The sequence below is a fragment of the Salvelinus alpinus genome, chromosome 30, assembly GCF_045679555.1.
Source record: "Salvelinus alpinus chromosome 30, SLU_Salpinus.1, whole genome shotgun sequence".
Classification (NCBI taxonomy): domain Eukaryota; kingdom Metazoa; phylum Chordata; class Actinopteri; order Salmoniformes; family Salmonidae; genus Salvelinus; species Salvelinus alpinus.
Window position 1 is genome coordinate 11,388,937 of NC_092115.1, and position 11,133 is coordinate 11,400,069.

Consider the following 11,133-nt stretch of genomic DNA (forward strand, 5'->3'; position numbering starts at 1 on the left):
TCCAACCTCGAAATATAAATGGAAAAACCAAAGTCTGTAACACCTCCCATAGAATTTCCAAACCCTGCCTGGTCTGTCAGCCTCTACTTTGACAGGCCAGCTCAGAAGCGGGAACTAACTCTGTCTTAGTATATAAGAAGAACTCTTTTAGTATATAAGAAGAACTCTGTATGAATAAGTTAGTTCTCTGTTCTGCCCTGTGAGGTGTTACAGTGAACCCATATATACGAAAATTACATTTACCATTTCTAGCGATACATTTTAAAAAAATTGACTAATGACAAATCTAGCGACTTTTTCTGGTGTTATTGGAGACTCTGACGTGAAAGCACGTATAGTTCTTACTCTTTTCAACGAGCATCAGGTGCTGCCGTGGACACCACCCCGTCCCAAAGCACTCACAGGCGGCCCAGTCCTCGCGCATCAGTCCCTCCCAGCTGCAGTCAGCGCAGGAGATGTTCACCCCTCCACGTCCAGACTGCAAATGAATCGCGCATGCGGAAGCCGCCACTGGCTAATCTCGCCCTGGCTTACATTCAGGGCGGGATGTAAATGTAAAATGTTCTTTTGTCTAAAATAAATCACTGCACAAAAATAAATCACTGCATTTGACTCACACAGCCTCAGTCACTTACTCACCTTGTCCACTGTGTGTACGCCTCTCTGTGACATAAGCTAAACATCTAGCTGGCTAGCTCATCATGTCTCAGTCTAAACTGTACACTCAAAAATACAGAAAGGAGTGGGAATGAAACCCTGAATTCAAAGGCTGTTTGAAGCCGTTTATTGGAGATGATACACGGGCATACTGCCTGTATTGATTGTAAGGCTGATTTCTACGCCAAACTTAGTGATGTAAAAAAACACACGACATCTCAAAAACATACCTCAAAAGGCAAGGCCTTATAACAGTTCCACCCAAAACAAGCTGCCATTTATGGTCCCAAAAAATTACTCTGCAAAAAAGGCTGGGGCCACCATGGCATTAGCTATCGCTGAACACTGTTCCGTGCTGGCATGTGATCACATTGGAGAAGCATGTAGAGCTACTTTATCCACAGTGCTGCTACCCACTTCAAAATGCACAACCTTATACCCTAGAAACCCACCTGTACGACCCAGATACTAAGGAGAAGTCCCTATCTGTTTTATGGGCCTGCTGTAAGTGGCCTGTATGAAGCCAAAATGCGGTCAGAGGACAAAGTGCACAGCAATGATTAATAGTGTTCTAGCACAATACTTTCTGGAAGAGTTGATCGCGGATGTGGGTGACCAGCGTTTCAGCCTCCTCCTCGATGAGTCCACGGTACTAAGTACCTGGGGGTTGTGATAAAGTACTTTAGTGACACCAAGCAGACAATTGTATCAACATTTCTGGGGCTTGTTGAGTTGCAGGGAGGAGATGCCAAATCTATAGCCCGTGCTGTTGTGGCTTTCCTCGAAGTGTTGAATTAAAAAAGAGAAACCCCTGGGGATAGGGACTGACAATGCCTCTGTTATGACGGGGATTAACAATGGGGTACATAAAGTGCTGAAGGAGGAGTATGGCCTCAACTATCTGGTTCTTAGTCGCTGTGTGTGCCACTCTCTGCAGCTTGCTCATTTGTAGTTGTAAACATATTTAGGGTGTTTTTTACTCACTTTTTGTCTCTCTCCAACGACGTTATTCCTCTCACCTACAGTGTCTATCACAATTACATGCACATGGCCAATTATGCAAATTAGGTGATGACGTCGTTTAGCGACTTCTAGCGACTTTTAGGACAGCCAATAGCTACTTTTCTTATTGAGGAGTTGGCAACACTGGAACTTCTGCCGGTCACTTGTTCTCAACAGGCAGGCAGTCTTGGAAGGTGGACTTGAAAAGGGAGACTGAGAAGACCAGGCACTGCTGCTTTCTTTGTTCTGAGTGTTTGCAGTGCTAGTGTTTTTAGTTAATCTGTGTATCTGACATATTATATGGCCAGTATGATACGGATAGCAAACTTTATTAGCAGATAATGACAACATGACAATAACAGTAGCTTTATATGATGTAATGAGATGGAGGAGGGGATGGGATGAGTGGGCAGATTGCCCAACAATCAAAGTCACTAGATGCAGAATTTCATCTGGAGGGAAAGGAGAGAAAGAGTTAAAGGATGAGGAGAGAGGAAAGAGGCAGAATCGAGATGCTTAATCAGGTGCTACGGCTAGTTCTTCCTGTCACCCTCCGTCTTTCACTCTCTTCCCACCTCTCTCTCTATCACTTTCTTCCTCTTGCTGAATGGGTCTCTCTGTCTAGCGAAGACATCTAGTTAAGGGCAGTTGGAGTTACCATAATTGCATACACCTATTCATTTGATTGTTCAGGGTTAACTTATAGCTAGATACCTAAATATAACAGACCTCTAACTAAATGTATAGCTAGTGACATGTAGATGACCAACTAACATTAGCTAGATGAAAAATGGTTGTTAAATGGTTGTACATAAATCCCTCCAGTTATGTAACAGTAATAGATAACGTTACCCTGAATTGTGAATTTCTCTGCCACCCTACGAATGTCGCGCCTCTTGTCGAGTGGTGCCTTCATAGTACTTCGCCTGGGTGGAAAGACAAAAGAAAATCTCCGAGGGATGCCATTGAAGTGCAAGCTACATACAAACAAAAAGCAACTACAATAACAGTTAGGTAGCTACTGTAGATAAACAGAAAGCAGCTACAATAACAGCTAGCTAACTTAGCTAACGTTATCTAAATATAACTGTCTGGCTGAGGTAAATAAGTAGCTAGTGTCATGTCTGTGACCATCATTAAATGTGAAGACTTCTTTTTATCAAATCAGTTCTCTAGGTTTAATTATTACATGATTAAACTAATTATGTAAACATTAATTAACTAGGAAGTCGGGGCACCACAGAAAATGTTGATTACAAAGTTTATAAAGAATTTGCTCCTTCTGTAGTGATCGATAGTCTCAGACTTCTTAACCATTCGAGACATCCGGCTTACCGTGGGTCTCTTTGGCAAGTTGTAGTTTAAACCACTTCACACACCAGCGTCACCCGGCATGTTTTGGTCTCATCTGAATTTCATCAGGACTGGGTTTTATACACTTCAGTAGAAAAGGGTGGTTGTAACGGTAGTCCTCCTCCTCTTCAACCGAAAAGGAGGAGTATTGAGGGAACCAAGGCGCAGCGGGTTGTGAACACATAATATTTATTAAAGACAAGACGAAAACACGAACTTCACTATAAACTAACAAAACAACAAACGGAGTAGACAGACCTGAACGACGAACTTACATTAAACACGAGAACGCACGAACAGGGAAAATAGCCTACACATAAAATGACGATGTACAACACAAACCGAACAGTCCCGTATGGTGCGACAAACACTGACACAGGAGACAACCACCCACAACGAACACTGTGAAACAACCTACCTAAATATGACTCTCAATTAGAGGAACGCCAAACACCTGCCTCTAATTGAGAGCCATACCAGTGTTAAAGATCAGATGATATTTACTAGAAGAGAGAGACCAAGTTGAGACGCTAGACCAGGTGGATAAGGTATGATATTTAAGGCAGTTTAATAAGTTGCAAAGATATCTGACAACACGTGCACGGGCTCGTCCATTTAGCTCAGAGGGAGCTAGCAGGAGGAGCCCCGACTCATATTGTGCAATACATTTTATACAGTGAAATGACGTAGTTAGATTCTAGTAGTTCTGCTCTCCTGACTGGTCGCTGTGAGTGGAGGGCGGTCCCCTTCAGGCTGATATCAATGTTCCATTGGTTCTCAGTAGTGTTCTTTGTCCTTGGAACTCCCGCCTGAAACAGGGGTTTGTGTGTGTGTGTGTGTATATGCATGCGCATGCTCGTTGAGTGCCATGCCGGTCTGGGTTGTCTCTTGTATTGACAAGATGTTGAAGCAGACACCAGCAACTGGCGCCTGAGGTCAGAGCGCCCCCCTGAGGTCAGAGCGCCCCCCTGCCTTATCAGTGCTCATAAATGGTTTGTGTCAGCCATCTCTCTGTGTGTGTGTGTGGGAGTAAGGTTAGTATCTGGCACAGGCAGAACTGGTTCATCTGTGGGGTGCAGCAAAGTGTTACAACCACGTCTGCTTTAATAATGAAGGCATTATAACAATATTATAGCTAACAAATCCCCCTCTTCACGTCTTAAAAGACGTGACCACAGTAAAATCTGTCAGCAAACAATTGTTTTTTTTTTTATTCCCCCTCTTCACGTCTCACCAGAGACGTGACAATAGTAAATCCTCTAGCCATCACTAGTCATCAAATTGATACCCAGGCTCAGCTTCCTCAATAGCAAGGAGTGGGTACATCTGACCCCTATCGGTCTGCTTTGGGTCTATAGCAGATAGGGTATCAGAGTGCGAGCACATGGAATGCAACAGCAACCACAAAGCACAAGTATCGCGGCAAAAACAGAAATTGAGACAAGGATAGAGGAAACAAGCATTTTATAATTGCCAAAAGCATCCATCCAAGAATCCCACATAGTAGTGTCCACTCCGGAGTGCTGTTTCATCTTCCCATTAAGCGTGCGAAGACCCTCTAGGGCGGCGGTAAGACTTCCATCATTCGCTGTATTTTTGGGAATGAAAGTACAACATTGCTCCCCAAACATGGCACAAACACCTCCGCGCTCAGCCAACAACATATCTACTGCGATTCTATTCTGAAATGCCATCAGGGATGTAGCGGCCAATTGGCCATGGACCGCCTCGAAGCCTTGTTGAGTCCAAAATCCCACATTATTAACCAAAAAACGAGAAAATTAATGTTAAACCCTCAGGTCCATCCCTCTATACAACCTGTACCAGGTGGGCTCGTCGCCACCCGGGAACTTCAAACCTTCACAACAGGGAGGACAAACATCACTTTTTATTCATTCGACAACATCAATTGCAGCAAACCAAGGGTCCTCCTCTGTCAGGCCTTCTCTCCTGCAAAAGCTTGATTCCGTATCAGCCTCTCCAACTGGAGCATCAAGCAACGGCATCATACCAGAGGTCCTTGCCACATCTGTAACAGACTTCTTCAAACAAGGTATGATACAGGCAGCACAGCACATGAGCATAAGAAAAACAACAACTAGGGACACCGAAATCCAGTATTCATCATTGTAGTGTACTTACCAAACCAACCACCCAGCCAGGGGAACAGTCCACTCTCCTCCACACCTGCAAGACCCTCCATCTCCACCGATAACCTTACCAACCCACTCAGAGCTTTTTTTTAAATGCTCCCATCCGGACTAGTATTGTTAGGGACAAACTTGCAATACTGTTCTCCAATCATTTTACATACACCTCCCTGGTTGGCCAGTATCATGTCTAGTGCTAGCCTATTCTGTCTAGCAGTTCGAGAGGTGGCATCCAATTGTTCAGCCATTCCCCTAAGTGCAGTGTGGGTGTAGTTGACAAATCATTGTTGATTATAGTAGATATAATTGATCCAGGCATTTTGTTTAGTATCAACAATAGCTGGACCAAGAATGGTGGGCATCAGATGCCACAGACCATCATTTCTGTTTAATGCCTGGAATTCGTGGGGGGACCCCTATTAGGACCCCCAAGAGGTTGGTGTGGATGTTATCTGTACCCTCGGACCAAGTAGCGTCTCGGCTCTGCCGTCTCCTGGGTTGGTTCCGAGCCTCTGTGTCATGTGCAGCTCCCAGAAGTTGATTAGCTGTACCAGATTGGAGAGCTTAGGTGGTGGTGTGGGAGTTGGTCTTGAAGTGGTGGATGAGGCCGGCTGAATCCCTGGTCCGTTGGAACTGGTGGTGGTTCTGGCAGTACTGTGATGGTAACATCCCCATCGTATCCTAATCAGACAGCTCAGGACCACAAGCAGTCCTGTAAAACCCCACCCTCTCCCAGAGAACACATCATCAGCCAGAGATCAAGCAACACTTTCACTTCTATGAACGTTCACAGTGATGACAGGTCGGGGCCAGGGAATTCTTCATTAAGGAGTTGACCCCTGAGCTTTATTAGCAACAGTTCTTCTCCTTAACTCTGTGATCATTCGGCAGTGCCAGTGTGTCTCACCCTCCAAGTGCGATATGCCCCCAGGTCAAGTGAATCACCTTCTCCTTTAATTCATCTGTAACGCATAAAATCCTGGACATACAGGTTCGGTTAACCACCAGTTTCTCATTTGTTTTATCTGATTATATATTTAACTTCTATACCTATTTGTTAGCTATAATTTTTAATTTTACATTAGTTTATTTTCCAATAGGCCCCATCCTATCCTAGACCACAATGTACCCATCCCCCTCTTGATACCTGGCTCTAGCCAGGTAACAACCTTACCTATTCTAAATAATGACTTAGGTAAGAATAGTAAAATATTCTTATGTTCTACATTATCATTGTAGGAGCGCCCCTTTCATGTCTCCATTCAGTAACTGTTATCTACCCATTCTGTTATCCATGTCCTGGCGCCCCTTCCGAAACTCCCCTCTCTGCTCTCAAACCTTCAAGGTCTCAGCAGTGTAGGGAGGGCCTGTCTGTCTGCCCTTTCCCTTATCTGTCTGTAACAACTGTTTTGTTTCCAAATTTTAACTAAATGTCTCACTGTTTGGCTTCATCTAAACTCATGGATTTTTAGAAAAACATGTCTATGGTGGCAATTTCTAGAGTCCTTACATATTAATTTACCTCAAAACCAGTATACCAAATGACCACAAATGCATTATCTACATGGCCCTCCCCCGAAGCTGATCAGACTTCAAGAGACAGCCATGATGCAGGTCAAAGGTTACAACACCCCCTTACATTCGTGTTCCATACCATGTCTAGACCTATTAAAGAACCCCTTATCTTTAAAAAATTAAAAATTTCCTTGTCTAATTAAAACTCAGAAAATAAAACTCTGAATATTCCATATATGAGTGTGCCCCTTTAAGATACCTTGTCTCTGGGAACATGTAAATCCCCTTAACCCAAACGTTTACTACAAACAAAACATAATTACATAGTTATACCTGTCACAAGAATTTAAAACATGGCCAAGAGGATTAAGTCCTCACCACATTAAAGCTCAGGCTTGGACTTAGGTACCGAGCGGCGACCAGTTAAAAAATAGTTATTAACCTTACCCGGATTTGCCAATTCAGCACGAGCTCCCGAATGATCAAGCTCAGTTTAATTCCGATGCTACCTAGAAGGGTGTCCGAGGCGTGTACGAGGTTGCCAACAACTTACATCTTCAACTTACACTAACTTCTAGTCCCGGACACTGATACAACTTGAACAGACACTTCAACCGTGCAGGATCCTTCTAGTTCTAGCAACTAGGCCCGCTTCTACGGTGGTCAATCATTTCTCATTACTCATTTCATCTCTTTTCATTCTTAGACTATATGACAAATATCTTTGCATCAATGCCTCAGTATGCAACTTATATAATAAATTTAACGGAAATTCATACTCACACTCAGTCACTGATCTTAAATTTGGTTATCTCTATATTACAATATGCAGATTTTTGATTTAACCGGCTCTGCTTACCTTTTGTTTAGTCGACTTTTAGATCAGATTCCTGAGGTGAGATGAATCCCCGGCAGCTCCTTTTCAGGTCACCCGTCTCTCTGGATTTGTCTCCAACTTCTCTCTCTCTTCTCATCATCCTCCTATGGACCGAATTCAGGTTCTTAGAAAACCGTCCTCTGCTACCATGTTAAAGATCAGATGATATTTACTAGAAGAGAGAGACCAAGTTGAGACGCTAGACCAGGTGGATAAGGTATGATATTTAAGGCAGTTTAATAAGTTGCAAAGATATCTGACAACACGTGCACGGGCTCGTCCATTTAGCTCAGAGGGAGCTAGCAGGAGGAGCCCCGACTCATATTGTGCAATACATTTTATACAGTGAAATGACGTAGTTAGATTCTAGTAGTTCTGCTCTCCTGACTGGTCGCTGTGAGTGGAGGGCGGTCCCCTTCAGGCTGATATCAATGTTCCATTGGTTCTCAGTAGTGTTCTTTGTCCTTGGAACTCCCGCCTGAAACAGGGGTTTGTGTGTGTGTGTGTGTATATGCATGCGCATGCTCGTTGAGTGCCATGCCGGTCTGGGTTGTCTCTTGTATTGACAAGATGTTGAAGCAGACACCAGCAACTGGCGCCTGAGGTCAGAGCGCCCCCCTGAGGTCAGAGCGCCCCCCTGCCTTATCAGTGCTCATAAATGGTTTGTGTCAGCCATCTCTCTGTGTGTGTGTGTGGGAGTAAGGTTAGTATCTGGCACAGGCAGAACTGGTTCATCTGTGGGGTGCAGCAAAGTGTTACAACCACGTCTGCTTTAATAATGAAGGCATTATAACAATATTATAGCTAACACCAGGCAACCCTTAAACCAACATAGAAACAGACAACATAGAATGCCCACCCAAACTCACGTCCTGACCAACTAACACATACAACAAACTAACAGAAATAGGTCAGGAACGTGACAGTGGTTCCATGACGCCGACGTAATGTCATGCTCACGTGGGCGTGGCCATTGATTTGGTTCACTTTATATGGAAAAACCCATACTCTCATTTAGAAGGTTAACATCACATTTCATCTTTTCACAAATAGTTTCATGTTTAATCACATACGTTTCGCAATATTTTGATGTAAACCTGATAGCTGGGAAATGTACACTTTAAGAGATACAGTTATGTGTGTTTCCTGTCCTTCATGAGATCACCAAATAAAACACACTCATCATAACTGTCCCCTAAGTGTCCACAGACCATTCCCACATTCTCAAAAGTAGGAATATTGTTTAATATTCCCATTTTTGGTATTAGGAGTTTTGCCAATAGAGGTTCTTTGTTCTCTTAGACAAATACACTGCTCAAATAAATAATAAAAAATACTTTTTCTTTACATAGTTGAATGTGCTGACAACAAAATCACAAAAATTATCAATGGAAATCAAATGTATCAACCCATGGAGGTCTGGATTTGGAGTCACACTCAAAATTAAAGTGGAAAACCACACTACAGGCTGATCCAACTTTGATGTAATGTCCTTAAAACAAGTCAAAATGAGGCTCAGTAGTGTGTGTGGCCTCCACGTGCCTGTATGACCTCCCTACAACGCCTGGGCATGCTCCTGATAATGTGGCGGATGGTCTCCTGAGGGATCTCCTCCCAGACCTGGACTAAAGCATCCGCCAACTCCTGGACAGTCTGTGGTTCAACGTGGCGTTGGTGGATGGAGCGAGACATGATGTCCCAGATGTGCTCAATTGGATTCAGGTCTGGGGAACGGGCGGGCCAGTCCATAGCATCAATGCCTTCCTCTTGCAGGAACTGCTGACACACTCCAGCCACACGAGGTCTAGCATTGTCTTGCATTAGGAGGAACCCAGGGCCAACCGCACCAGCATATGGTCTCACAAGGGGTCTGAGGATCTCATCTCGGTACGTAATGGCAGTCAGGCTACCTCTGGCGAGCACATGGAGGGTGTCATACATACATATATTCATATACATAGCTCATATATCAAGCACATATATTAAGCATCATTAGGTGACCTTAGGGCCCTCAGGCTGCTTTAGAGCCTGCTTGTGACCATAAGATTAAAGCTTGCACAACACACCCCATGACTAGGAGACTAGACTGCTGTTGCACAAAAACATGGTTCCCCATTGTCACAAGGATACTAACCGCACAAACAATTATAGAGCGCCAAACTAATCCGCCTGACTCAAGTCATTGCTCGCACCCCTCAAATCAGGGAAACACCCTAGCCCCAGACAGTAACTGCCAGTTCCAGTTCCCCCTATCTCACGACTCCTTGACACACAGACATTTCATTGCACGAACACTCACACTTCACTCCCCTCTCTACTGGTCGGGTGCCAAGAGCAGAGGACTCTGCTGTGCACCAATGGGGCTCCTGCTCTGGCTAGAGCAGGTCCGCCTCCAACTCTTCGGGACCATTCAGAAGACGAGACGACAAGACTCCACCTACATTATTCCATGCTTAAAATCTGCTGTAACCTCTGTCTGAGCACCCTTTTCAGCTGACTCCTTCCGAGCCATATGATTAGGTCCGTGCACGCTTAACTGCAGGACAAGATATCTTTGACTTTAATAAACTGCCTTTTTGCTATACTTGATTCCACTCTGTCCAGCGTCCATGATTTGGTCTCACTCTCCGGTATTTGAACACCAACAAGGGCTGAGCAGCCCCCTACAGAAATGCCACCCCACACCATGACTGACCCACCGCCAAACCGGTCATGCTGGAGGATGTTGCAGGCAGCAGAACGTTCTCCACGGCGTCTCCAGACTCTGTCACGTCTGTCACGTGCTCAGTGTGAACCTGCTTTCATCTGTGGAGAGCACAGGGCGCCAGTGGCGAATTTGCCAATCTTGGTGTTCTCTGGCAAATGCCAAACGTCCTGCACGGTGTTGGGCTGTAAACACAACCCCCACCTGTTGACGTCAGGCCCTCATACCACCCTCATGGAGTCTGTTTCTGACCGTTTGAGCAGACACATGCACATTTGTGGCCTGCTGGAGGTCATTTTGCAGGGCTCTGGTGTCTTGCTAATTGCCTATCATTTCCACCTGTTGTCTATTCCATTTGCACAACAGCATGTGTAATTTATTGTCAATCAGTGTTGCTTCCTAAGTGGACAGTTTGATTTCACAGAAGTGTGATTGACTTGGAGTTACATTGTGTTGTTTAAGTGTTCCCTTTATTTTTTTGAGCAGTGTATATGGTAACGAAATAGTGTTCTCTTTCCGGTATTTTCGGGCCTCTGAAGCAGCAGTTTGTCACCGTCTAAGTCCTTGGAGAGAAATTCTGAGGTAATCATTTTGCATGGACTGAGCGAGAGCTTCTGAGGTGAGATAGAACTAGAACTGCCGGCGTCCTCCTTCCTTCGCGACCGCTACGAGGTAACCAAGTAACCAGCATAGCGACGAACGCTTCGGTTCATTACAAATTCCGGTCAGAATGTTGTAAATTCTAGCAACAGAAGTTAGAACTCATTGGATCGCATTGTGACATAGAGGGGGACATTATTTGGCATGACTATGGAGGAGCAAGACGACCAAAATCTAAAATAAATGAATATATATGCATGTAAATGTAAAAATAA

The 11,133-nt window shown here is 44.4% G+C and overlaps 1 long non-coding RNA gene across 1 annotated transcript; it reads right to left on the reverse strand.

Moving 5' to 3' along the window:
* Positions 1-1,974: 1,974 nt before the first annotated feature.
* On the reverse strand, positions 1,975-8,366 carry LOC139560530 (uncharacterized). The gene is made up of 3 exons (XR_011671968.1): positions 2,995-8,366; positions 2,512-2,585; positions 1,975-2,111 (listed from the first exon to the last, which is right to left on the reverse strand). It is a non-coding gene; the product is annotated as an uncharacterized lncRNA (long non-coding RNA).
* Positions 8,367-11,133: the final 2,767 nt, after the last annotated feature.